The 27,338-nt window shown below is 36.0% G+C and overlaps 1 protein-coding gene across 3 annotated transcripts in view; it reads left to right on the top strand.

Annotated features, from left to right (window-relative positions):
- The window catches only part of DPP10 (dipeptidyl peptidase like 10), a 1,448,345-nt gene that overhangs the window by 755,482 nt on the left and 665,525 nt on the right, over positions 1–27,338 (top strand). The window lies entirely within an intron of this gene.

The raw sequence follows: 27,338 nt of genomic DNA, 5'->3' as shown, positions 1-27,338 counted from the left end.
TTTCGTCGTTAGAAATCTGTAGCATAACCGCTTGATTGTGGATCCCCATCTCGTCTCTCATCATCTTTTTCCCTGATTTGGGGTGATTTGGGAGTTCGGTGTCCCTCTTTTTCCAAAGTTGGAGGGTCGGAAGGGAGCGCTGAGACGCCTGGCGAGAAGGAGGTGGAGGAGGAGGAGGAGGAGGGCGGCTGTGCTGAGCCTGATGGAGGTGCGGTCACGTTTACATCAATTAGAGACTCTGGGCAGAGAGCGCTGCACTTAGGTCAGGGATTAACAGTGGATCCGGAGGACCCAAGCCCTGGGGTAGGAGGGTTAGGGATCTTTGCTCCGAGCGCTCTGCGAAGCCTGTTGGATGTGTTCCTGGCAGAAACGCTCCCAGATTATTGCTGGCCTGGGATGAAGGAAGAGCACGCAGCTAGGCTCTGGCAGCAAAGCGGCTTTTCGCCTATTCTAAGCCCTAAAGAGCCTGTTAACGGGAGCTGTCCAAATCGCCCAGGAGTGGTGTCGAGGCCGAGGAGGCGGTGCCAGGGATGCTGTTATTAACATTGCAGACTTGGTCATCTCTCCTGGCTTGTGGTCTGTTTTCTCCCCTTCCCTCCCCTTCTCATTTCCCTCACATATGTTTCACACAGGTGGTGGGGATTACTCAATGAGTTAAAGCTCCCTTCCCGGTTATTAGTGGGAGGGGGTTGAATGTTGGCAGTTTTTACAAAGCTTTGGTTTTCTTAAACTATCCTCTTTGATCCATACTCTGAGATAAGTATGAAAATATTAAAACATCATAGGTCCCTTCCTTTTATACCCCTTCCTCCCAAACCCCAGCACACATGAGAATGTAAAAACTGGTTAGCAGTTATATAAAAATAATTTCAGGACAGGAACACGGATTTAACATCCTCTTTCAGGCTGACAGCCCTTAAATTTCATTAACAAGCCGCCGAGCCTCTCTACTGCTCTTGGAATGATGCTACGAATAGGAATGATTAGTCAGGTGAGAGTCCCCACATGAAATCTTTGCTCACTAACCTGTGACACCAGCTGGTTACTTGAGGCGCTGCAAACAGTTCAGTGATGGTGGAAGTGGGGAGACAGAAGCAGAGCAGAGGACACAGAAGCTGAAAATGTATGTGTAAATAGTGGACACGCTGCCTATGCACAACAAATCCCTTTGTCAGGATTAACCTGATACTTAAAATTCATATGAAGAGATAGGTTCAAGCTCGAATCCATTTTTCTTGTTAGTGAGCATTTTTTAATAGTCACTTCAAATATTCAGGGAGTGGCCACTTTGCAGAACTCTTGCTTTAATAGAGTATGTTTAAGTGCCTTTCTGAGTATTGACATGATTTTAAAATGTCAGTTTTATGCATCTTATGCATGTGTTGAAATAAAATAGACTGATTTTACAAAGAAAGTCAACTGAAATATACGTGGCAGCATCACAGTGAGGGTTTTCAAAGCACTCCCAGAAAATAACCATATCTAGTGTATATTTTTTCAAAGCTTGACATATTAAATGATGGACAAATAATGTGAATTATTTTTGTGAAGGCTTAAACTACTTTCTGTAAGACTACTAAGCTTTTATTAGCCATATTAGTCATTATGGTTTAATTCTGTAATAGTCACACAACTCTCATGCAATACTAGATTTAATAGCTGCATAAAGATGTGATTAGTTGTGCTGGATTCCATAATATTTTCAAAATAATACAAATGTAAATTAAAATGTACCTTTATGAAATTATACCTAGTGGTTAAATAGGGTTCCAGCAAATCAGCCACTATGCATTGATTTTGAATGATTTAAGCTATTGCATGTTGCCAAAAATGTCTTCTACTTTCTATGGTAAAGATTTTTTATGAAACCTCAAAGATGCCTTGTCCTGAGGCCATCAAACACCTATTTTCATGTATAGCACCGTGGAAGACCATAATCCTTTCTCTAACTAAAAGTGGTTATGAACCATCTAATTTGGTTACTGTTATAGTCCTGTAGAGGGCTCAACCTTCCTGTTTCATCTGATCTGTCACTGTCCTCTGGCACAGGGTACCATGGCAAGAGAACATTCCGTTCCTCCCTAGAGAATGGTGACAACAAGAATATGAGGGACTGTATATTTTATGAATATTCTGAATCATTGGAAATATTTTTATCTTAATAATCTTTCTTTTAAAGATTCTTTGATTAAAAAATATTTGTAACAGTAATTTTTGTTGCTTTCATAGCACTCCACATTTACGAAATGTCTAAAAACAAATGCTTGGACATGAGTAGGCACAATCATTTCTTAACATGATCAATATCTCAATTAACATTGAAAGCCACATAAGAACTTAGGTGGCTAATTGTAATTATTATTGTAAAAAATTACTTCCTGAATGCTTACCACAGGCAGAGTACTACTCTCAAAGTTCATAAAGTAACATTTATTGAATGTATTTTTCTATTTGATTCTCAAAGCAGTTATTTGAGGTGGGTCCTATTTTTATTCCTATTTTAGAGATGAGAATATAGAGGATTAAGGAAGTTAAGCAACTTGGCCAAACTTGCCTTTATAAGTGGTGGAGGTGAGACTTAGCCAGGATCTCATTGAGGCCTGAAGCCTCACCTTTTAACTTCTATACAATCACGATACAGCATATTTCTAGTGTAAGAATGAAAATAATTGCTAATTATATGTATATGTGTGTGTGTGTGCACACAAATTTACCTTGAATGTAAAATGGATGAATAGTTTGTTTAAAGCTTTAACTATACATGTTAATGATAGCTCTGGAAATTTTAAAGTTAACTTAATATGATTCTGCTGATATATTTAATATAAAAAGAACAAGATAGATCCTCATAAATTCATGTGAACTTTTTTTTATCTTTGCATCACTTGTCCCTGATGATGAGACTCTCAAGGTTTGTTAAATGAGTGTATACATATATATATATATTTTTTAATGGTCAATCGGACAAGGTTTAGAATTTGCTCACATTTCCACCAGGTGGCACCCTTCTGCTGACTCCAGTGGGTAAAAAGATTGCCTAAAAAGCTTGGCTGTTCTCTCAGCTCCAAAAACAAAACGAAAATAACCACACAAAAACAAAACAACAAAAACAAAACCGTCCCACTTTTTATAGCATGCCTAAAAAGCATATTTTTAAAAGCAACTATTTGACTACAAAGACAGCATTTGTTATGCATTTTTTTTTAAATTGCATTTTGGTAGAAAACTAACCTCTTACAATTGAACATGTAGCAGTCACTTGATGAAATAATTCATGACCAGAATTGAGATGAAATGTGTAATGTCTAAAATGCCTTCTCTGAAATATTAATGTGCTTTTGGCCTTTAGGTAGCATTAACTTAAGATGTTTTAATACAGAAATTGGAATTCAGTGTTTTTATTGCACCTTTGGTCTAGCAAACCAGATTAAAATATTAAAATGTATGCTTAATGAAAAAAAATTACAAAAAAGTTATTTTTCTATTTGTTCTTTGCTAATATATACACATCATAATTTGATCAATAAATGTTTTGAAACAGAACCTTCATAAATAATATTGAAAAAAATTTTAATTAATAAAAAATTTATTTCTTCTAATTATTCAACACGTAAAATGTCATATTTAATTGGAGGTAGAGTTCTATATAATTTGGTTATAAAAACTAATATACATTGAATAAAGAGTTATATGGAAGGCTATGATTTGAGAGAAAATATACATTTTCTCTCCTTCAATTTATTTTTTTATTCATAAATATTTTATGATATATAAATTTATAATATAAATATTATATGTAAGACATGTTATTTATTAAGAACATTCCACAATATATCTCTTGCTTAGAAACTTCTAATACATCTATTTGATTATTTCAGGGTTTCAGCAAATGGTACATTTTAAAAAGATTAAATTATATAAAAACAACTTAAAGAAAATTGTATTATTAAATATTAATGCTGCATTATCTTATGAAGCACATTATATTGGAAACAAAACACTTAACCAAATTTCTCCCACTCTAAGTAAAAATAAAGCAATTTCAAAATTTTGGTTTGTTGAATTATTTATGATTACAGAATGTCTTAAGCTTTACTACTTACAGGCACATTTTAAATTTACTTACAGTGTGACCTGGAACAGACACAGTGCCAGAGATTTTGTAAGATTTTGTTCTATCAACCACAGATATTTATTTATCACTGTCTGTGGGCTATGCACTGGAAATCACAGAGTCAAGTTCATATCTGAGGCCCATGAGAGACCACTTTGTTTTCTTGGGCAGGATAACTGAATTTCCCCACTTCATCTGTGAATGGAGGTGACTGCAGTTCCCTTTACATGTTTGTTCTAAAGGGTAAATGATATAACATGTAAGAGTCTTTGAATAAGGCCTGACACATACCAAGTCTTCTTATTAAATGTGTAGTCTGGGAATAAGAGCCTAGAGAAAATTGGTAAAAAAATCTGGGCCTGGTACAGTGGCTCGCACCTGTAAGCCCAGCGCTTTGGGAGGCTGAGGTGGATGGATTGAGCCTAGGAGTTCAAGACCAGTGTGGGCAACATACTGTGACGTTGTCTCAAAAAAAAAAAAAAAAAAAGAAAGAAAGAAAAAAAAGAAGAAGAAAAGAATTAGTAGTGTTTAGGGGCATACTGCTGTGGTCCCAGCTACTCGGGAGGCTGGGGTGGGACAATCGCTTGAGCCTGAGAGGTCAAGGCCACAGTGAGCTGAGACTGTGCCAGTGTACTCTAGCCTGGGCAACAGAGCGAGACACTGTCTCTAAAAAACAAACAAAAAACTCTTAGAGGATTATTAAGCCATGTATAGCTGATTCAAATCCATTATTTTAACTTCACAGACAACCGCATTTTGCAGTACACATATTAAGTATGATTACATACGAGTTTGTGGGTGCAAGTAAATATTATAATAATGGATTTGGACATCAAACTTATTTTGGCAGCCATCCGGACTTCAAAATATTCTGTCGCATCTTGACTTTCATTCAATCAAAATTAAACAAAATTCTTTGCTGTTCTACTTTGTAAGAGTCAGACTAAAAGTAAACTCTGGCTAATTCTCACCAATAGTTGAATTAGCTGAAGTTACATATCGTTCTCAGTGCAATGTACTTCCCCAGGTAATTAGCAAGAGAAAGAAGATATTTAAAGGAAAGACAGATGAAATTTACAGAAATATATCAGGGGGTGAGAGTTCAGTCAGTGTAGCAGGAGAGTGTGTCTGGCAGTCAAGCCACCAAGAACCCAGGGTGCATGCTCCTGTCAGGGGGAGGGGAATGGAATTGGATCAAACAAAAGTCAAATTACTTTTTTACAGTTTTTTTCTACAGCTTTTTCAGTGTAACATTTAAGCATACATGTCTGTTTCACTTATTAAAATCATCTCCATATATTTTCATACTTGCTAAGTGACTTATGTGTGTCCTAACCAAGTTCATGTACTACTAACATTAGAATGGGGGCCATATACTAACACATATATCAACCAGAAAAAATTTGGAGGTTTTTCCAGGTGAAGACCTATATAAGGCCCAAAAAGAGGCCAGACAAATGATAAATAAAATGTAAAGTTTTTCATAAACTTCTATCCTTATGGATAGTTAGAAGTATTCCTGCTGTAGTGAATGCTGCCCTTCCTTGAGAAGTCATATAGCTTAGTATTGATTATTCCTAGCATCTCTTGTTTTTTAAAGTTTTTATTGACCTGATCCACAAAATTTCTGGCAATAACCAATCTCTGTTTATTTGTCCCTATCTATTAGCACCTGTTCTCTAAGGGTTTTAAAATTAGCACCTACCTTCTTCCTGCATGGTAGGCATTCTTATCATTGACTATATATGAACTCATGGAATGCTTGTCATTTCCTTTCCAGTGTAGTAGAGAAGGCTGGGAAGTGGGTTTGGAGGGAAGACTGGGACACTGAAAAGAAAGCTCTTCTATTGTAGATTCATGTTTGTTAAGCTTTCCTGAATTCTTAGAATTTCCAGCATATCCATATATAATGATAAGTATGTCACCTGCTGCCAGGCTAAATACAGAGAACTCATTTTTATCCAAAATTGATAAAATAAATATTTTGAATTGTTCTGTTCCATAATCGATGTGAACAGTAATGTCTTCTACAAAATAAAAAAAATTCCAAGTTTATCATGCCATGGTTTATTCAAAAATTATTAAAATGTTCTACAGCATTTTTGGAATTGCCAAATGATTTTCAAATTGGATTACATTTTGGGGAGAGGCAACCTGATGTAAGACTGAGAACAGAGTTCAACATATTTCAGATTGATTCCTTCCTCTACCATTTACTAGGCAATTTATAATCCCACTAAAACAATTCTTTCATCTTGAAAAGGAGAGGATGATGAGAATGTCGCAAGAATTAGAAACAATCTATGTGAATGAGCTTTTATCACATCTGGCTCAAGCTTGAAACTTCAGTATTTTCATTCTTAATGATATCATGGTTCTAGATCATCTGAGAAGGATATTTTATTCTTTTACAAGAGTAATTTTGCATTTATGTTAACGAAAATGCTGAATATGTGTGTGTACACCATTATCAAATATTTACACCACACACACACACACACACACACACACACACACACGATCTAAATACAGTGGGGATTTTATAGTTAGATTATTACAGGGCATGAAATGAAAATGAATTTGTGACAACTTGACTGATTTCTACTATTTTTAGAAGACAGCCTATTTTCACAAAAGACTTAGGGTCTTGTTTGACATGTTCATGGTTTAATATTCTCTTTCCAGAAGTTTGGTTCCCAGAAATGATTCACTTAGAAATTCTTTACATATAGGAACTGGTGATATATTGAGTTGAAATTTAAGAAAAAGTTAATTGAGTGCATAATCAAAACTACTTTTTGATACAACCAAGCTATGTGTTATATGACTTTAATATTATTGTAATTTGTCATACTTACTGATTTTCTCAGGTCAGGAAAAAATAACTATGTATCAATTACAAAAGATAGCACATGAAGAAAAGTGAGGAAAAAAAACTATTTTTGGTATTTTTATCCCAACTCTCTTTTTAATATCTAAATGAAGATTGTTTCTTATTCCATCTGAGAAACTCTGCTCTGAAAACAGAAATGTGACAAATCTGTATTATATAATACAGAACTTGAGTGGCAGGCTCTCCTGTGTTTATTTTCAAATAATAGACCAGAGAGACCACTCGAAGTTGCATTAATAATGCTTGTACAGGGAAAAATAGGCCTTTCTTGTTATTGGAACATGGGTTTACTTTTGGCAAGAACTGAGTAAGTGAAAACTCTGATACTCATATTTCCCTTAATCAAATCTCACCTCCAAGAATGGTTTTAATATAAGTTAATGAATGCAAAACGCCCTTTTTTTCATTTCACATGTTTTAAAACAAGTACTATAAGTCTTTCATAAAGCAATCCTTTGTGTGTGTCACAAATTTGCATTAATGATTCTTCTCTCTTAGACACAGAGTCAAAGATGAGGAACTGAGGCAATGTTTGAATAGAGGTCAAAATATATCTTTTTGAGAGTAAAAAAACTGAAATCCATGACAGATTCCTCAAATTTAGAATAGGTCATTTGTTTGGCAAAATTAGTCTATAGTTTAAATTTTCTAGGATCTATGAAATTGTAAGTAGATTTTCCATCTACCTCATTAGCTTTTAGGAACTTCAAGGGAAAAGACTATACATTTCACTTGTATGTTCCTTTTTAGAGTACTATAAAACATAAGTGTTCCAAGAAATAAAGGGAACATATTTTGAAGCCATACCCAACATCTTCATCAGGGTTATTTCTTTTCTCTGTTAGGAATTGTATGTACCCCACTTCTTGGCAACCATATTGAGAGTGATAGGCATGTGTGAATTGAACCAGAAGTTGAAATGGAAGGCACTCCCCCTCCTTCACATCTATGAAATTTGCTTACAATTGTTCCAAAATGAGATTTACTCAACTTTAGGTCACTGTGGCATGATGAGAATCTCATTCTTACACATTTCTATTTGCTCAGAGTCAGTACCTCTGTCTTCCAGGATTGTACTTTTGGTTCCTTCATCTCTTTTTGCATGAATGCCATCTCCAAACCCAAATCCAGCTCCCTCCACATCTCTACATTTCTGAGAACCAACATCTGTGTTAAGAGTTGATTGACTTGCTGACAAGGAATACTTTGACATTGGGTGGGCACTGTGGCTCATGCCTGTAATCTCAGTACTTTGCAATACCAAGGCAGGTGAATCACCTGAGGTCAGGAGATTGAGGCCAACATGGTGAAACCGCATATCTACTAAAAATACAAAAATTAGCATGGTGTAGTGGTGCATGCCTGTAATCCCATGTACGCTGGAGGCTGAGGCTGGACAGGCACTGGAACCTAGGAGGTAGAGGTTGCAGTGAGCCAAGATTGCACAACTGAACTCCAGCCTGGGCGACAAAGAGAGACTCTATTGAAAAAAAAAGAAAAGAAAAAGAAAAAGAATAGTTGGATGTCAGTAACAGCACTGCCTTTCTAAATTCTTTCCTTCAAATAGCCATGACATGATAAATGATAACATTCAGAGAAATTGTTCTGTTTCCTGAATCTCACATGTTTGTATTCAAATCAGGGAACAGACAATGGAGAGGTGAAGTGACTTGTCTAAGGTCACACTGATGGCTAGAATTAGAAGCAGTACTTGACTCTGAGTCTCTTTACATATGGCCATTTTCCGTGTATCATGTTCCCAGATTCAGCTGCTGATACAAAGCCTTTGGTGGTGTCATGGTGGCACATCTGCCTTCCTTGCCACTTGACAGTAGTATAACCTTTTTTTTTCTAGAAAAAAAAAAAACATGTTTTAAAATGCTTTGTGTCAGTAGACAAAGCTCATTTGACATTTCTTGATTTCTCCTTTGTGATGTGCTAGTTGAGGTCAGTGGTCCTTAGACTTTTGGTGCCTGGCCACAAGACATCACAAAAGAGCACATACATCTTCTCTAATTTTCCATGGTAAGAGGTTACAACCAGAGTCATAATGCCATTCTGAAAGTTAACTGTGAAATTCACTACTCCTATGAAATAGGAGTGCCACCACTACACAAACAGAAGTTGACTTTCTCAAGCTTCCCCTCTTACTCTCAGTATGAATAAGCAACTGCTAATATCTACATTGAGCATTTGAAACTGCAACTCAGCAGCAATGGAGTAGCAATTGGATGAATCCCTCCTTAAGGAGAGATGTACTTCAAAAACTCTGGAATGCATGCAGGTAAATTTTAGAGCTTTCTTGGGAAGTTTTAGAAACAACAGATTTCTGATACACTGAGATTCTTGGTAAGAAACGCTTTTCCAAAAGCTGATCATTTGTATTCCCAGACATGGTCATCAGAGCACTAAGCTCTAATACAGACTAGAAAAGTGTTGATAAACTAAATAAATAAGTCCATGAGAATGATTTTTGAGACACATAGAATTATTTTTAGTGGCTAGACCCAGGGATTTCTATTCATTTAAACGGACTTTAAACCCTAGAACCTTGACATACTAGTTTGAACAACTTACCCTCTCTGAATCTGATACTTTATATGGAAATGAAATGATGTTTATTTTGCAGAATTGTTTTGAGGATCAGCAGTGATATAGGTTAATTATCTGAGAGGTGCTGAAAAATGGTGGTGCTTATCATTAGGTTATTAATGTGGGTTGGGTTGCTATACCAGCCATAGACAGAGTGATGGAAAACCAAACTAGGTTGGATGGTAAAGTTCCCAGAAGTTGGAAACACAGCTTTAAAGCACCTTTCATCATTATTTGACATTGCAAGCTTAAGGGCATCTTGAATATTTAACTCTTGTTTTTGTTAGTATGCAGATTATGTAGAGTCCTCCTGATTCCAAAGCAAACAAGGATTGGGAGTTGGTTAAGAAAATATATGGCATCCGTTTTTACATGTAGAGAAGTTGACAAGCTTGTATTTTGAAAATGGAAAACTGAATATGAATTCACTTTTCTGAATTTTTTTTTTACTTTCCCCATCCTCATGGTTAAATTCCATCTCATGCTTATAATGTATTCTGCATTTGGAGTGCAGCTTCGTTCCTTCTCAGAGCTACAGTTCTTGAGCTGTAACAGCAAATCCAAAAAAAACTAATATGAATCACAGATGGTGCAAATATTTGAAAATAGGTAAATACAGTCTAGGATTAGCTGCTTGGACTCGGAAATGTCAGCTTCACATCACTTATTGGTAACATAAGGCAATTTTAGTTAAGGAAAACCCAGGACAAAGCCATCATGATATAAAATTGCTGGTTTGGAGATGTGCAGCATAACAAGCCCATAATTGTTATGTAAACCTCAAAATGAGTCATTCTTTAACAAGAAAAACATATTTTAGAGAGATCACAAAGCACCAAGAGGTTATATAGGGATAAAAAATTAAGCAGATATCATAACATGTTCCTGTTATACAGTGCCATCTGCTGACTTTCATTTACAGCCAGTTTTTAAGGAGAAAATGTCCATTCTTATGGGTATGCTTTAGGTAGGCACATATTAAATGACCTGAGCATGAGAGGCAACAGTCATATTGCCAATGTAAAATCTGCAGATGGTAATTATTAGTGATATGCAATGTGGGCTCATAGTTCTGACTCTGAGAGTCTTAAATAATGGAATCTCATTTTCTTTCCATTATCCCCCTTTAAGATGTACATATATTTGGAAAGAATCTTACAACTGACTGTGATTAAGTTACCTGGTTTACTGATAAGGCAATAGAGAATGACAAAGGCTAAGTTGCTCAAAATCATACAACTGATCAGTTTGGTACAGTAGAAGTGAGAGTTCCTCCCTCCTCGGTTAAGAGTTTGGTAAAAGGAAGCTCACTTAGTTATCAGAATCATAGAAATCACTTGTGATTGTCTGTAATGATGTTAACAAAGAAAAAATGGACGAGAATTAAAGTGGAAAGGTCCTAGCTGGTTTAGAATTTTATTTTTATTTTTGGTAGCAGGTTTAATAAGAAGATGTATTATATAGATTCTATCTGGAAGGAATAAGACTATCACGGTTTTTGTAAAGTCTAGATTTTCTGCAGTATCTCATTTTCCTGATGAAGTAATAGAGAGTAGGAAGGCCTGCCCCAGATCAGACATGAAGATCTATAAGACAGTATGGATCCCTTTCAATGTACGCTTCCAAGTAAAAAAACAGAGTTCTCATATAAATATGTAGTGAATATCTGTCAAGAATGTAACTTATTCAAGGAACCATCAAGATGGTAAAGTTGGTTCAAGCAGTATGTGAGGAAGAGAGATCTGTATAGTCTGAAACGAAGACTTACAAAGTTTTCGAAATTAAATAAAAAACTGGTTAATATTCAAGCCATAACCTTTGTGGTTGTCTTTGATAGCAGACAGAAATTTTTTGCTACTCATCTGTTTTCCATAATTAACATCCAACTTTACAGACTCTGGGCCTATGTAGTAGTGAATAGTAAGAAAATGTAGGGTACATTCTCCTAGAATTATATAATCTTATGTCAGCTGATTAGATAGTGCCCCAGTTTGACATTGAAAGATGAATGTATAGTTATACTTGTTTTATTTGCAGTTCTTAAATTGTTTTCTTAACATTCCCAAGTTCAGAAAAATTGTGCAATCTGGGCCTACACTTGATGTCACAGCCAACTCCTTAAGCCATTTTATTAAAGTTTTCTATAAGCCCGATGGAGCTTCCAGTGTCAGATTTGATTCACCAGCACTAAGGGTCTGGAATGCAGGCAGTCAGCCAACATTGCTTGTCTGGTTTGTCCCAAGAAATTGATGCAGGTGTCTATGAAGGCTAGAGGAGAACAATTTGGTACTCTCAAATAGCTTTTCTGTGGAGAAGATGAGATAGGATAATTGCACACAAGGAAGTAAAAAACTATTCTTGGAGGATTTAGCAAAATAAGGTTCAGCTCAAGCTGCATGGTGGTAGTGGTTCCTGGAGATGGCTACTTTTAGAACTGCCCTTAGGGAGAAGAGAGATTAACTACCAACATGCTGTGATTTAAGGCATATCATAAATTTTCATTCCCTTGTGACTCGCATCCCTGACTGTCAGTGTTCTGAAAAATAGCTCTTCTCATTCATCTATGCAGCTCTGGATTTCACCATGACTTCCTTTGTTTCTTTAACTTCTGGCTGAGCAGGGGACATTAACAATTTATGTCTAATTTGTATTCATTTGCTGCTCCATGATTGCTTGGTATGCTCTGGCTTGAGAACCCATATTTGAAGGCCAGACAAATGAGGGCCTTATGAATTTAAGAGGGGTGGAGAACAGGAAGAAGTAAACATGAATGGGACCGGGAACCTCAAGAGAGAATCACCACTTGCACTCGAAGCAAGATACTTCCCTTCCCTGGCCCTTTCCTAACAGTGTTAAAAAAAAAAAAGTAAGTTTACATGAGTACTTGTGTGCAGTATAAAAAGGGGTTCAATGAATAATTTGGAATTTAAACGACTTATTAAATTATTGAATCTTAGTTTCCTAAAATATCTTTTACTTTCTCATAGAAAAGACCAGCACTATTTGATAGTACATTCTGAAAAGATGAAAATGTTCATTATTGGTGCTTTCCAATATGATAACCACTAGCTACACATGGCTATTATGTTAAATACTTGAATTGCAACTAGTGACACTGAAGAACTGAATTCTTAATTTTAATTAATTTAAGCTTAAATAGTTGTGTGTTGCTAGGACTACTATATTGGAGAATCAGTTTTAGAACACCACTTTCCAAACTTTAATGTGCATATGAATCACTTGGGGATATTGTTGAAAAGCAGATTCTAGTCTAGTGATTGTGAGGTGGGGTCCAAGATTCTGCATTTATAGCAGTTGCCCAGGTGATGTGTATTCTGTGGACCACACTCTGAGAAGTAAGGCTTTATTTCTCAAAAGCAAGGATTCTGTAATCCTAGTTTATGACTTTAGCCAGGCTGACATTCGTCCTAGAAGATGAGTCTGATGAGCCTGTAGCAAAATTACAAAATACAACTTTTAAATTACAAAAAGAAAATAATTTCAGTGATGAAATTCTTGGTATTTTTATTATCATTGACAGTAGTTAAAATTTTGAGTCTATGCTATTTATATATGTCATGTGATCATCAATTGCTTAAAGTGTATTTAACCCTCATCATAACCTTGTGTAAATATCTGTCAAGAATTTAACTCATTAAAGGAACCATCACTTTCACTACTTTTATTTCAGTTTTGCAACTGTGAGGAGCTGAGGTTTAGCAAAGTTAAGAGATTCTCAAGATTGCATGGGTAGTAAATGCAGAAGTTATCTTTTGATCACATACAGTCATACATATTTTAATAATGGTCAACATCTTTCCTCTTATTAAATGGAGGCCAATGATTTCCCACTTGTGGCTGATCAATAAATTATATTTGATTCTTTTCTACAAATGATAATAGTAGAAGCCATACTGGTAGTTGTAGTAATAATGCTCACTAGAACTATGTGTGCAAGTTAGTATTCTCATCCTCACTTTAAAGATGAGGACACTGAGGTTCAGAGAGGGAGCTTCTTTGACTGTGTAATTTGATATGACCACATAACTTCCAGGTGGAAGAATCAGGTTTTGAACGTGGATTGTCTGTCTCTGGAGTCCATGCTATTGTCTCTTCTGTTAGACAGTTTCTCATGCATTCAGTGAGCACCTACTCTGTTAGGCAATGTGCCGTGAGCGTGGCTACTACCTTCTGTGTATGCACTTGAAAATGTAGTTGACTTTGAAAATATTAATCATGTATAATTTTATGTCTATAACCAATATTTTAAGCAAAAAAAGTCAAGTTTTATTGTCCAAAATGTATGATTTAGTTTGTATCATCTTTGAAACAAACTTAATTAATGTGTGATCTATGAAGCTGACTTTTTAAATTGTGTATATTTAGTTTTAGTATGTTACCCCTACTTTTTTATTAGTAAATAACTGGTGAGCACTGTAAGACGTGTACATGTATGTCTGTATATGTATATATTATGGTAAATGCTACAATTTAGAAAAGCTTGGAATTGTCTTCCTTGTCTCCCATAATGACCTTGAGCAACAAATTGGCTTAATCATTTTATGAATGTGAAGGTGAATACTTTGCTCCCAGGTTTTCAGTAACCTAAGGATAAGCTTTAAGCCTTATTTTTCAGAGGTATTTGTAATTTTGTTTAGTTTGGCAGTCAGTGCTTACAGAGCATTTTTTCACTTTCAATTTTAAATAAAACACACAATCTTCTTTAATTTCTGAATAACATATTCATGTAGTTCAAACATAAAATATTACACAAATATATACAATGGAACCTCTCCTTCCCAGAGCTGTTCCCCAGCTGTGCAGTTCCTCATTCTATCATTCTTTTGGTAGGTAATCGTTAATGTTATTTTCATTGTTTTCTTTTCTTTGTTCCAGAGAATTGTTTGTATTTTCAAGCTAGTCTAGACTCTCTTTACCTCTCCTTTTATAAAAATGTTAGCAAACATGTTTATTTTAAACTGCATAACATTGCTTTTCTTGACAAAAATCTGGGCATTATCAAAATAGACCCTCTAAAAGTTGGCTTCTTTAAAAAATGTTCCTCCTTTTTTCATGACAAATTAGATATATGTGTCTCATAAACTGATAAGTGTTAGCCAGTCTTGGTGCAGGTGTGTTTACTGTGCCCTTGCCTACATACAGAAGGGAGGAGCCATGCTCTCAGCACATTGCTTGACCAAGAATAGGTGCTCACATGAAACACTGTCTCCTGGAGTAGACAGGGCATGGACTCTAGGGGCAGATAATCCAAGTTTAAAACCCAGTTCTGCCACCTAGAAGTCATGTGGCCCTAGTCAAATTACTTTCCTCTCTGAACCTCAGTTTTCTCATCTTTAAAATGAGGACAACAAACTAATTTATATGCAGAGATCTAATGAGCATTATTACTACAGCAACTACTATGAATACCACTACTGTGATCTGTGGAAGAGAGTGGCTACTTTACAATGGGCAAATCACCAGCCTCAACTTAATAAAGAAAATAAATTCATGGCTATTGTAATATGTATGATGATATGTAATCTAAGGATAACTTCTTCATATATCATCTGTTCTGTTTTGGGTATGCTTTAACCTCTATGAACCTCAGCTCCGTGTTAGAAATAAATTTTCAGTGTTGCAAAAGAAATAACACTCAAACATAAATTTTCTCAGCAAGGCAATTTACCACTACAGAAGGGTACACCTCATGGATGGAGCAATGGGCAAGAGCATACTTGAACAAGGGAGGGAAAGGAGTTCTTATCCCTGATGAAGGTATCCCCTACTGCTGTGTCATTCCGTTATTGGCAAGGGCTGGACCACACAGTCGAAGCTAATTCTGAGTGGCTATTTTAAAGAGAGCAGGGCTATGAGCCAGAGTGGCAGGGTAAGCAGTTTTGGCAGGGAAGACCATTATGGAACAGGTGACTAAAGGTGACTCAGGTCAGAGCAGGTGACCATAGGTACAGCTGTGAACTACTGATTAGAACCAATGGAAAGGTTGTTTACCCAAACTAGGGGCAAAGAGATGAAGATACTAAGGAAGTAAACTTTAAAATGGAGAACAAAGAACAAGGAAACTGAACATACTGTCATAATGATTCTTTGAAGAGAAATTTAGAACTCACTGTATTTAACATCCTCATTAGCAAAACTATAATAAAAGTATTCAATATTTTGGCATCCACTTCAGTGCTATATCTGTGTGTGTGTGTGTGTGTAAATATGTATGTATATATGCCTTTATCTATATACATGCTTTTCAGTTTATGATGGGGTTAGGTCCTAACATAACCATTGCAAATCAAAAATATAATCAGGTCAGAAATGCATCATAAATTGAAACTATCATAATTTCCTCTCTATATTATGGGATTGTAGTTTCTATTGAATGTATATGGCTTTCACACCATGGTAAAGCCAAATCATCAGAAGCCAGGGACCATCTAGAAAGCATTGGTCTACATATGTTAATAGGGATCTTAACAAATTAAAAATAGAAAACTTCCTCCTTATTTCCAGCATTAGACTCAGGAATGAATGCCAGCTTTTGCATATTTTAATAACTTGGAAATAGTTAATGAGCCTTTCCCAGTAGATGGGTAAAACAGAAGGGCTATTACTGAAATATTCTGAAACACAATTCTATACCTTATAAGATATTCATGTTAAGGAAACAATAAAAAAATTTGAAAATTTTAAGTTAGAATTGAACAAGTTCTCTCTATATTCTTTTATAATAAGAAAGATATTATATTTCTGAATATATGAATGACACTGTGAAATCTAAAGGCTAGTAATGGATAGAATTCAGCATTATGAAAACGTTGTTTCCTTATTATTATTAAGAGATATAGAGACTCTCAATACATGATAATGAATACATGGTGTGCTTACATTTTCTTATATCCTGTAGGATAAATATAATTTAGGAAATGAGAGGCATTTCTTTAAAAAATAAACTGTACTTCATTCACCTCTCTTAGCCTCAAAAGGCTATATGTTGCTCTCAGTCACAGCTAATCACCTTCTCAGTGTATAAGAAAGAGAATAATAATAGTTGAGGTAGGGATAGAAGACCTTAGCCTTGGCAAAATTATTTTATATTTGCAGAGGAAAGTTACCTTAACAAATTATAAACTTATGGATTTTTGTGTCCTTAACTCCTCATATATTGAGGAAGCTGAGAATTATTTCATAATCGGCAAATTTATTTGGTCAAATATTCCCCTATACTCCGTCAAGTAGTATTAGAATTTCACAAACATGCCAGGAAGAAAAATCGCAGCATTGAAATGTTTTATTGATCCATAAGGATGACCAGCTCTACCAAGACTCCAAACCATTTAACAGGAGGAATTTTTAGTTAAACTATTCTTAACAATAGGAAAAATAAGTTTTTCATTTCTTTTAAGATTCTGTAAAGATTACAGAGCTATTTAAAATCAAATAACCTCTCTTCTCTGAAAATTTTTAAAGAAAAATCAATTTTTTACAATATACTTGCTGAATTATTACAGGACATACGTGGTAGCTGCTAATCTTTTAACACAAAGAAGAAACCTGTAGTTGTTAATGCTTCTAGGAAATCAAGCTATTGAATGGAAAGTGGTTTTTAGAGTTCAGATTAGGCCTTAATCGTTGATGTCCTGCTGGGCCTATTAGGAGGAGACTTGCGGGCATGGCTGAGGAGAGGTACATTGATAGAAATCAACTAGAACTTTGATAATTTTTTCAAAAATCTTATTAAGTAAGAAAACGTACATGAAATGTTACCAGGCAGGTTCCTGATTTCATATAATAAATACTGAATGGGTATGACTTAAAATAAATTTTAATCAGTTACTAATTACATATTCATACATAAAATTTGGATAATGATACCATTTGATTCTATCATAAGGAATCAAGCCTCTTGTGTGTTATAATCCAGGATCTTATGTCAAACCTCTTGCTTTTGTGAATTAACCTGGAAATCCTGTCAGATCTCCTAATTACAATGATATAGGGCAGCTTAATAGGAAGTCAGGATTCCCTTAGCTCCTGAGATTTCAGTATTTGGTGGAGTACCAAGCTCGCTGTTTCAACAGCTACTTCAGAGTCTTGTGACATACCCAATGGATGAATTATAAGTTATGCCCCTGGATACATCTAACTTCAACATTCTGTCACTAGAAATGTGCATATGTATATAGACCCCAGACTCATGCTCCAAGGATAGGTTTCCATATTGAAGGGTTGGGGCTGGGCATGAAAAAGAAGTCCTTTCTGCTTGTTTATCTCAATGTTCATGGGGGTAACTATTTACATTGGAGGGACTGAGGGTAGCCCCAAGAACTCTTTTTTTTTTTTGAGACGGAGTTTCGCTCTTGTTACCCAGGCTGGAGTGCAATGGCGCGATCTCGGCTCACCGCAACCTCTGCCTCCCGGGTTCAGGCAATTCTCCTGCCTCAGCCTCCTGAGTAGCTGGGATTACAGGCACATGCCACCATGCCCAGCTGATTTTTTGTATTTTTAGTAGAGACGGGGTTTCACCATGTTGACCAGGATGGTCTCGATCTCTTGACCTCGTGATCCACCCGCCTCGGCCTCCCACAGTGCTGGGATTACAGGCTTGAGCCACCGCGCCCGGCCAAGAACTCTTGATTATAATGACCTACCTCCCTCCTCCCTCCCTTTCTTCCTTTTCTTTCCCTCCTTCCTTCCTTCTATTTTTTTCAGCAAAAAAGCAATATAAAAATAAAGTGAACAAAGATTGTCTCTTCTTCCTGAAAATATACATCATGGATTAGTAAACGCACCTCACCCCTATTTTGATTCGTGCATATATAAGGACAACTTAAAAGCTGTCTTCTAATAGGAAACACCTTAACACCAAACCTTGCAAGGTGCATCTCACGTGTTCTTTTTATTTTGGACATTGAAAAATAATTTACAGACAAACAGTTTAAGTGTGAAAAATACTTAAAATGAACAACTTTCATTGTCTTTTAAAAAATCATATGGAAGTTCTGGTGAATGGCTGCGCTAACCTGAAGATATTCAGAAAGTATTTTAGGCAGATTCTGTTTTATCTATTACTTCATATCGTATCACTCCATTATTCAGTGGCTTAAAACAACCATTTTATTTCTCATGATTCTCTTGCTCAGGAGTTCAGGTGGCTTGGTGGGCAGCGCTTCTGTGTTATCCAAATGTGTTATTTATCTTGACTGCATTTTTCTGGTAGCTGGAAGGCCAGGAAGACTTCACTCATATGTCTTACATATCGGCACATTTTCATGTGACCTCTTTCTTTCTCCACATGGATAATTTGAACTTCCTCATAGCATGGGTCTTAACATGTCTTACTAGGAACTTGCCTTCTAAAAGGAGTTATTCCAAGTAGTGAGGGGGAAAAACCCTGCAGATCTCTTAAGTATCAAGTTTAGAAGTTATGGAGGCTCTTTTCTGCCACATTTCCTTGGTCAAAGCAGGACACAGGAACAGCCCAAATACAAAAGGAGGAAAAATGAATTTCTTGCTTCCATAAGAGAAATGGTAAGGACTGTGTAGTCATCTCAGTTCCACCACAGGCTACCATTGGCCAAAACAACAGAACTGTGTCTGGATATAGACATTCAGTCTAATAGGAGCATGTGGATGATTTAAGAATGTTTGAATGTTAAAAATATTTTAAGGATAAAAGGTATGTCATGATGTCAATGCTGTATTCAGCCATAATTTGTCCACACATACTGTTAGCCATAATCTAACAACACATGCAGACAAGTTATAATTGATAGAAAACAGTCTTTCATGTGCAGCGATGCTTAAAAAGATAAAAATTTACATTTTCACTGTAAAATAGAAATAAATATAAAGCAATCACTTTTATATAGATGTAGTTATAAAATATATTTATTTGAGAATAAATCTAATGTACTGCTTGGTTGAAAAAAATGCCGTGTTCTAAATAATCTTTTAGCTTCAGAGAAATTATGACCATCCAGAGAAATTTTGTGTCAAAAATTAAAACATATAGCTAGACTTCTCAGAAGATGTATATTTTAAGGAAGGGACAAGTGCATAGAAGTTGGTTATTATGGCCACAAAGATACTTTGATTCTGAGATATAATTACATTAATCAATTCTGCCATTGTGAAAACCTTGATGTTGTCACATGTCAGACTGGAAGAAGCAATTGATCTGTGATTGGTGAGATTTCAAAGATTTGGAAAACTTTTTCAGATGGATAGGGGAAGAAAGCTTTTTCAGATGGGTGGTGGAATAATCAGGAAAAATAATGTTTGTGGGTTTCAGGAATATATTATAATTCTCTATGAAATATCTTTTTAAAATTATTCCAGCTCCTCTTTGGACATTAACAGTGCATGAAAGTATCCTGTTCACAGTGAGCTAAACTTTCAAAAGGTATTCCAATGCAAAGGACTTTAACGCAAAGTGTAGATACTCCTTTCTATGGAGTATAATCCTAGTTATGACAAATTTCTCCTTTATTTACTCCTTGGAGTAAGTGAAGGTGATTTAACTAAAAGGGGAAGGTAGGGAAGCTGTTTCAGGAGGAAGATACCTCCCTAGCCTGAGTGATGGGGGTTTCCTTTCCTTTGCTTACCACTCCTCCATGTTGCCTGTTTTGCCTAAAATATAACTTCATCCCGTTTTCTTCTCTTGTTGTTGTGGGATAGAGGAATGTAGGAACCAAGGTGTCCTGAGTGGTAAACTTAGCTCTACCACCTGAGAAGGGTGATATAGCATACACCCACCCCATGTACAACAGGCTGCTGGGAGTCATTTTTGGAAAATAAAAGATTTACACACAAATACATACACGTGCACACACATGTACATGCGCATGCACACAGAAGCATGCACATTATTAACTAAGGGAAAATTTTTACTTGAACACTTCCTTTGGAATATTAAGTCTTGTAGAACTAATTGTGCCCAGATTTTAACTCACTCTCTCTTATTCAAAGCAGAAAAGAACATAAAGGAAAATTATCTACTGCTGTAATGTGATGGTTTCGTATGCCAAAATGCCACACAAGATTGTTCATTCATTTTTTAGAGATAGGTTTTTTATCAACACTATAAATTTTGTGGAAAAAAAATATCATTCTTCCAGGCTGGTTCTGACCTGTGGAACTTGGGAATGAAGCCATATGTGCATTTGAAGCATTCCTATCTTGGTGCTTTGGATTAAGTGCCCCCCATCAGTCATCCAATAAAACCTTTTTCTTGCCTTAGTCATGCTTTGAAACTACCTGTTTGCTGGTGTCTCTCCAAATATCTACACATTTCTTGAGGGCAAGGACTGAACTTTCTTCATTTTGAATCATCAGTGAAGCATTTAATAAAATATTTGTGAATTTGCATTTGTAGTAGAAATGCTTTGAAGGAAAGGGAATTGGGCATTTGGGAGACGGTTCCATGGCAATCTTTATTAAGTTGATTGGTATTTACAATATCTTCCAGTCTGTGGATCAGTTTAAGGGTATACTAGGCTAGTGAAGCTGATAAAGTCTGAGTGATCTCAGATTGACAGTGGAATAAATAGTTAGACTTTTAGTATATAACTCTCACAGAGAAAATCTAGAGCGAATTGATGCACAGTAGAAGGAAAAGAGCTCTTAAAGGTAGATCAAAAGTTTTTAAAAATTAGGAAGAGCAAGCAGGGAGAAGCAGAATCCAGAGGATAGTAGGATGGCAGAGGATTGTGTTTCATGTGAGCCTCTGAAAGTGTTCATGGAAAGAACCCTAGTTGGAGAGTTCCTGGGGAGCCAGGAGGTGAGGAGCACAAGTCAAACTAACAGGCCAAAGGGTTTGCAACATTCGTTTTAACTTCTTTGGACTTGTAGCCCAGACAGGATGGGGAATAGGGAACTCAATGATTTCTTTGAATAAACAATTGCAAGAAAGTCTGTAAAACCCAGTGAGACCAATAATGACCCCACAAGGCAGGGCCTGATCCTGAGAGATCATGGGTCAAAATAAAAACAGTTAGTACTTTAAACTTGTGTTCAGTCATCTGAATGATGTCAGCTTTGGCCATTATTATTATTTCTTCACTATAAGGTAATTTACCAAGATGAATTCCTTTGCTGCCTGATGAAGATGATTTGTGCACATGAGCTGACCCTGTATTGGATAAGGAGGAAAAGGAGTTGATTTCAAATAGAAGGGGAAAGTAAAGAAAAGTTGTGTGAATATCTGTAGCAGACACTTGTGAAGTCTTATTTCTCCTGTTTATTGGACATTTACAAGACGATGGCCACAACAGCCAGGGAGACAACAAGAGTCACATTTGCTTCGGAGGCTGCCCTTGAGGAATGGCCCCATTTTTCACAACTGTACAGAAGTCATATCTAAGAGAGCTGCAGCAGGCAAAGCCAAGCTGCCTATAATTAATGACCCAGACTAATATTGGTCTTTGACGTTCTCAGATATTAATAAATGTTAGATAAGAAAAGCAGCTATTTATCTCTTCACCCAATACACTTTCAAACATTTGTACAGGAGATAGGTATCCTAATGTAAACATTTGCTGCCTCACATATTGTCAGGATCTCTGAACTGTGACTGTTGACAGCAGGTTGCCTTAAGTAATTGCAATGAGACAGAATAATTTAGTAGAAGCTATTGTCATTGTAAGTAATATTTTTCTGAGAAACATAGTTATGAAAAATGAATAATAGCTTTTAGTAATGCATAATACGAAAGTCAAGAAGACTAGTGAAGACAAAGCATACAACCATCATTGCTTGAGGAAAATGAAATTTTATACAGCTGTCTTTTGTTGTTATGTTAATCAAATTATAAAATAAGCAATTGTAGGAAAATAGCATTGTGGTTTTTATAAAAAGTATTTTTATTTTTTAGAATTAGATTAGCTCCGTAACACAAGGTGGATCACAGTGAGATTATACCTCATAAGTGCTCAACTCTTATGAATGATACAATGACAGTGTTAAATATTTTGTGCTTAAAACTTACAACACGTTAGCTCATTTATTTCAGGGATTTGCTTTTATAGTTAGGGAAGGTTTTCTGTTTCTTTTTTTTTTAATTTTAACTTTTAGACCATATGCATGCAATACATTACAGGTGCCTGTGACTTGCTCTAAAAATGTTGGAAGCTGAGCTGCATCATGTTCATGAGAGAGAGCTTAATGTCAAGAATTTAAATTTGCAACACCCATTAATGTATATTTAGAGCATTTCAACAAAGAAATACATATAGTGACACAGTTTTAAAGTATTGCGTAAGAGTCAGAACTAAAAAATAATTCATGGAATTTTAATGAAACATTTTAGCAAATGTCCTAAAAAATGAGTACTTTCAAAAGCAAAAAAGTACATAAAATGTAAGGTGTTATTGTTGTCATTTTAAGATGGAGTTTCACTCTTATTGCCCAGGCTGGAGTGCAATGGCATGATCTTGGCTCATCGCAACCTCCACCTCCCAGATTCAAGTGATTTTCCTGCCTCAGCCTCCTGAGTAGCTGGGATTTCAGGCATGTGCCACCATGCCCAGCTAATTTTTGTATTTTTAGTAGAGACAGGGTTTCTCCCTGTTGGCCAGGCTGGTCTTGAACTCCTGACCTCAGGTGATCTGCCCACCTCAGCCTCCCAAAGAGCTGGGATTACAGGCATGAGGCACCGCACCCAGCAAATTTAAGGTATTATTATTAAGAAAGATTTTATGTCAATCTATATTAAAAATGCAACTTTGTTAATTTCTGAAGAAAACTGCATTAAGGATTTATGGATATTTTAGGATTATGATTAATCAAAGAGAAAGTAATATAAATATAGACATTTAATGATATCTAATTGGGTATAGATGGTTGTGGCTCTAATTCAGCATGGCAGGAACTCCAGAAAGCTAATTTCAACAAAAGAATGTAATCTGGACAATATTAAACATGTAGGTCACTGTATTTAGAGATAATCACTATAATTTTAAACCTATTAGTAAAGGTCGTAATGCAAGTTTGTTGTACTAGAGTCCTCCAGGAATTACTTTCACTTCTGTGCTGAAAAATATTAAATACCTTAAAGGATAAAGCTGATTACAGCGTAAGGAAGCAACTCACTACCACCTCTACTTCGTAATAAATACACCCCACATTATTGTGTTAGATATGAATTTCACAAAATTTATTGATTAGTTGACCTTTTAAAAAGTCTATTATATTGACTTAATGTCTAACCCTTTTATAAGTGAGTGGAAATAATTTATTTTATTTCTTCCCCTGTTCCCCCACTCTCATCGCTGAGTAGCTCCATTGTTTTTATTATCTTACTCATTCCTGGTCTTCGTTCTCTTTACTTTGTTCTGTTTTGCGTGCAAACTCATTTCTATGCGGAGGTTTTTCTATGCAGAGGGAACAGAGGTATATTCTATATGCTTGAAATGATAAACATTTGTAGAGTGAACATTATGCACCAGAAACTGTGCTAATTGCTGGATTTACATGGCTGGAGGAGACATGATCATCCTCTCAGAGCTTGCGGTGGAATGCAAACAGAGCAGCACAATGATTTTCTGAGTGTAACAGAGCATGCAGTCAATGCTGTGGGTCTCTTGTAAGCGCTTTGCTTTGTTTATCCTTGATGGTAGTAGTGGAGGGAAGTCAAAGAAGTCTTCCTGGAGGAGGTGACCCGTGACCTAAAACATGAACTGGACATAGGATGAAGAAGGGGGAAGGATGGAAGTTGGGCATTTCAAGAAGCAGGAAACAGCATGCTCATGTTGTATAGCCCTCAACTGCATGGTATTTATGGAAAAATTATAAGCAATTTATGTGACTACCATGTAGAGTTCTAGAAGGTGGTGTGTGATGAGGTTGGAGGAGCCATGTCATGGAAATTGTTGTCTCCATACAATATTCACAGCAGCTTAGGATTTACCCTAGAAGATGGGGAGCCAGTTGGAGAGTTTTAAGTAGGCAATCGGCATGGCCAACTTTACATGCATCATTTTGGGAGCAGCACACAGGAAGGACTTAAAATAGTAATATGCTAGGGTACAGCCTCTAACCATGGGCTGTCAACAGAGGACCTGGACTCAAATCATGGTCCAGAATTCTGCCAGGTTCTAGCCCTACTGAATTCAGAAGGTGGTACAAAGATTCTTAAATTCATAAAGATAAACAAATCCAGCTATGGAGAAGAACTTAATTTTTGGTATAGAAAGTTTGAGATATTTATGGACATTTTTTAATAGATACTAAGCAGATTGCTTGAGCCAGGAGTTGGAAACCAGCCTGCGCAATATGGTGAAACCCCATCTCTACACAAAATAAGAACAAAAAAATTAGCAGGGCGTGATGGTGTGTGCCTGTAGTCCCTGTTACTTGGGAGGCTGAGGTGGGAGTATCTCCTGAGCCCTGGGAGGTCGACACTGCAGTGAGCTGAGATTGCGCTGCTGCATTGCAGCCTGGGCAACAGAGTGAGACTCTGTTTGAAAAAGAGAGAAAGAGAGAGACAGAGAGACAGAGAGACAGAGACAGAGAGAGAGAGAGAAAGCTCAGGAGAGAAGTAACTTTCAAGAATTTTGCTGATCAAGGACAGAAGAACGCTAGGAATGGAGGAAACATGAAATTCAGCAGACTAACTTTTTAAAATTTTTGTTTTTTATTATTTGTATGCTTTCCTTCTATTTTTTAGGGTAAAAATAATTGAAAACTGTGTATGGGCTACAGGCAAAGAGTTAGTTGAGAGTAAGATTGAAACATGAGAGAAAATGGGATAAATAAGGAAGCAGCATCCGGGGTGAATATCAGGTAACTGGATCTTTCTGTATAAAGAAAAGTTTGGGCTAATAGCTAGGCCTACATTATGGTAAATTTTCATTGAATTTAACCTAAGGGGATCATTTCCAGAGTAGTTTTAAGCCTATAGAGTTCATTTAAGAAGTCAGGCAGTATTTTATGGTCTCTCAAGAAAATTTACAAACCAGGTCATAAAATACAATAAACCAAATGTTTTCTAACCACACATAAAGACACTTATACTTGCTTATAAAAAGAGATACAGGAATTTATACTACACTGTATTACCATTTATCACCTTGAGATTGGCAAAATCCAAAAGTAGTGAATACTGTCATGGGAATTGCTATTGAAAATGCAAAATGCTACAACTCTTTATGGAGAGGAATTTGGCAGTGTCTAGTAAAATTATATATACTTTATCCCTTGACCCAGCAATCACACTTTTAGACACCTATTTCACAAACCTATTGATAAAAATATTTCAAAACTACACCTAAGGATATTCACTGTATGTCTATTTGCAATAGTGAAAGACTGGAAAGAGTTCAGATTTTCTTTAAAAGTATTGTAGCACATCTATACAAATGCAATATTTCACAGCTATAAAAATGATTAAGGAAGGTAACTATACTAGATTGTCATCATTATATATGTATACACACATGCCTATATATGTACAAATATACAGATGCTCTTTGATTTACGATGGATTCTTATCCAGATAGATCCACTGGAAACTGCAAATATCATAGGTCAAAACTGCATTTAATACCTCGATAAACCTATGAAAAAGTCAAATAATTGTAAACTGAATTGCCATGTCAGGGGTTATCTGTATTTATATATGTATAATATAAATGTGTGTGTGCATGTGTGTATGTGTGTGTATACACACATCCATATAAATATATATGTTTAGGGATAAAAACACAAAGTGGAAAGAGTTATGTATTATTCCATACCATTTTTCCTACACAGGTGACATGTATTTTCTTGATCAGTACATAATATAAATGGTGTCGATGAAAAGAGTCAAACTGTAAAATATTTAAAGTTATTTATTCAGAGCCAAATATAAGTAAATATGGTCCATGACACAGCTATCAGGAGGTCCTGATAACATATGTCGAAGGTTGTCAGAGTGCAGCTTGGTTTTATACATTTTAGGGAGAGATAAGACTTCAATCAAATATGTTTTAGAAAAACATTGGTTTAGTTCAGAAAGGTGGGACAACTCAAATTTGCGGGGATTTGGAGGGGGTATTTCAGTTTATAGGTAGATATAATATTTTCCTGTTTGACAATTAGTTTAGTTTATCTAAAGACCTGGAGTCAATAGAAAGAAATGTGTGGATGATGATAAGTGTTGTCTAGACCAAAATTTTTATTTGCAGAGGAAGCCTGCAGGTAGTAGGCTTCAGGCAGAATAAGTTGTAGAACATTTCTAATGAGGCTTAAAGTCTGTGTTGATGTTAATGAGGAAAGCTAAGATGAGGTATGAACCTCAGCTCCCATGATGGTCTGAAACAGTCCCTCAGGTTAAATTTTCAAAGAGCCCTAGCTGAGGAGCAACTCCATTCAGATGGTTGGGGGGGTGCCTTAAATTTTACTGTTGGTTTCCAATGAATACACATGCAAATCTCTTTTTGGGAGTGCGTTGAGACAGGAGAGCAAGAGCAAATTCTTCTTTGAATACATTTTATCTGGTAGAATTGATTTTGGATTTCTGTAAATAACATAAATTAACTTAATTATAAAGTTAAATCAAAATAATCTGTTACTATTAAAAATAAGAGACACAAATAGGCTTAAACATGTATGCAGCTAGTGACATAGTCACATTGATAGTCACACTATTCCAAGTGACTTTAAAACACAGTAATGTGGGAAGGAGGATCCAAGATGGCCGTTTACGAACAGCTCAGGATTGCAGCTCCCAGTGAAAGTGCAGAG

The sequence above is a fragment of the Cebus imitator genome, unplaced genomic scaffold (assembly GCF_001604975.1).
Source record: "Cebus imitator isolate Cc_AM_T3 unplaced genomic scaffold, Cebus_imitator-1.0 Scaffold95, whole genome shotgun sequence".
NCBI lineage: Eukaryota > Metazoa > Chordata > Mammalia > Primates > Cebidae > Cebus > Cebus imitator.
The sequence above is the reverse complement of the archived record's forward strand: the minus strand, read 5'-3'. Positions and strand labels throughout refer to the sequence as shown.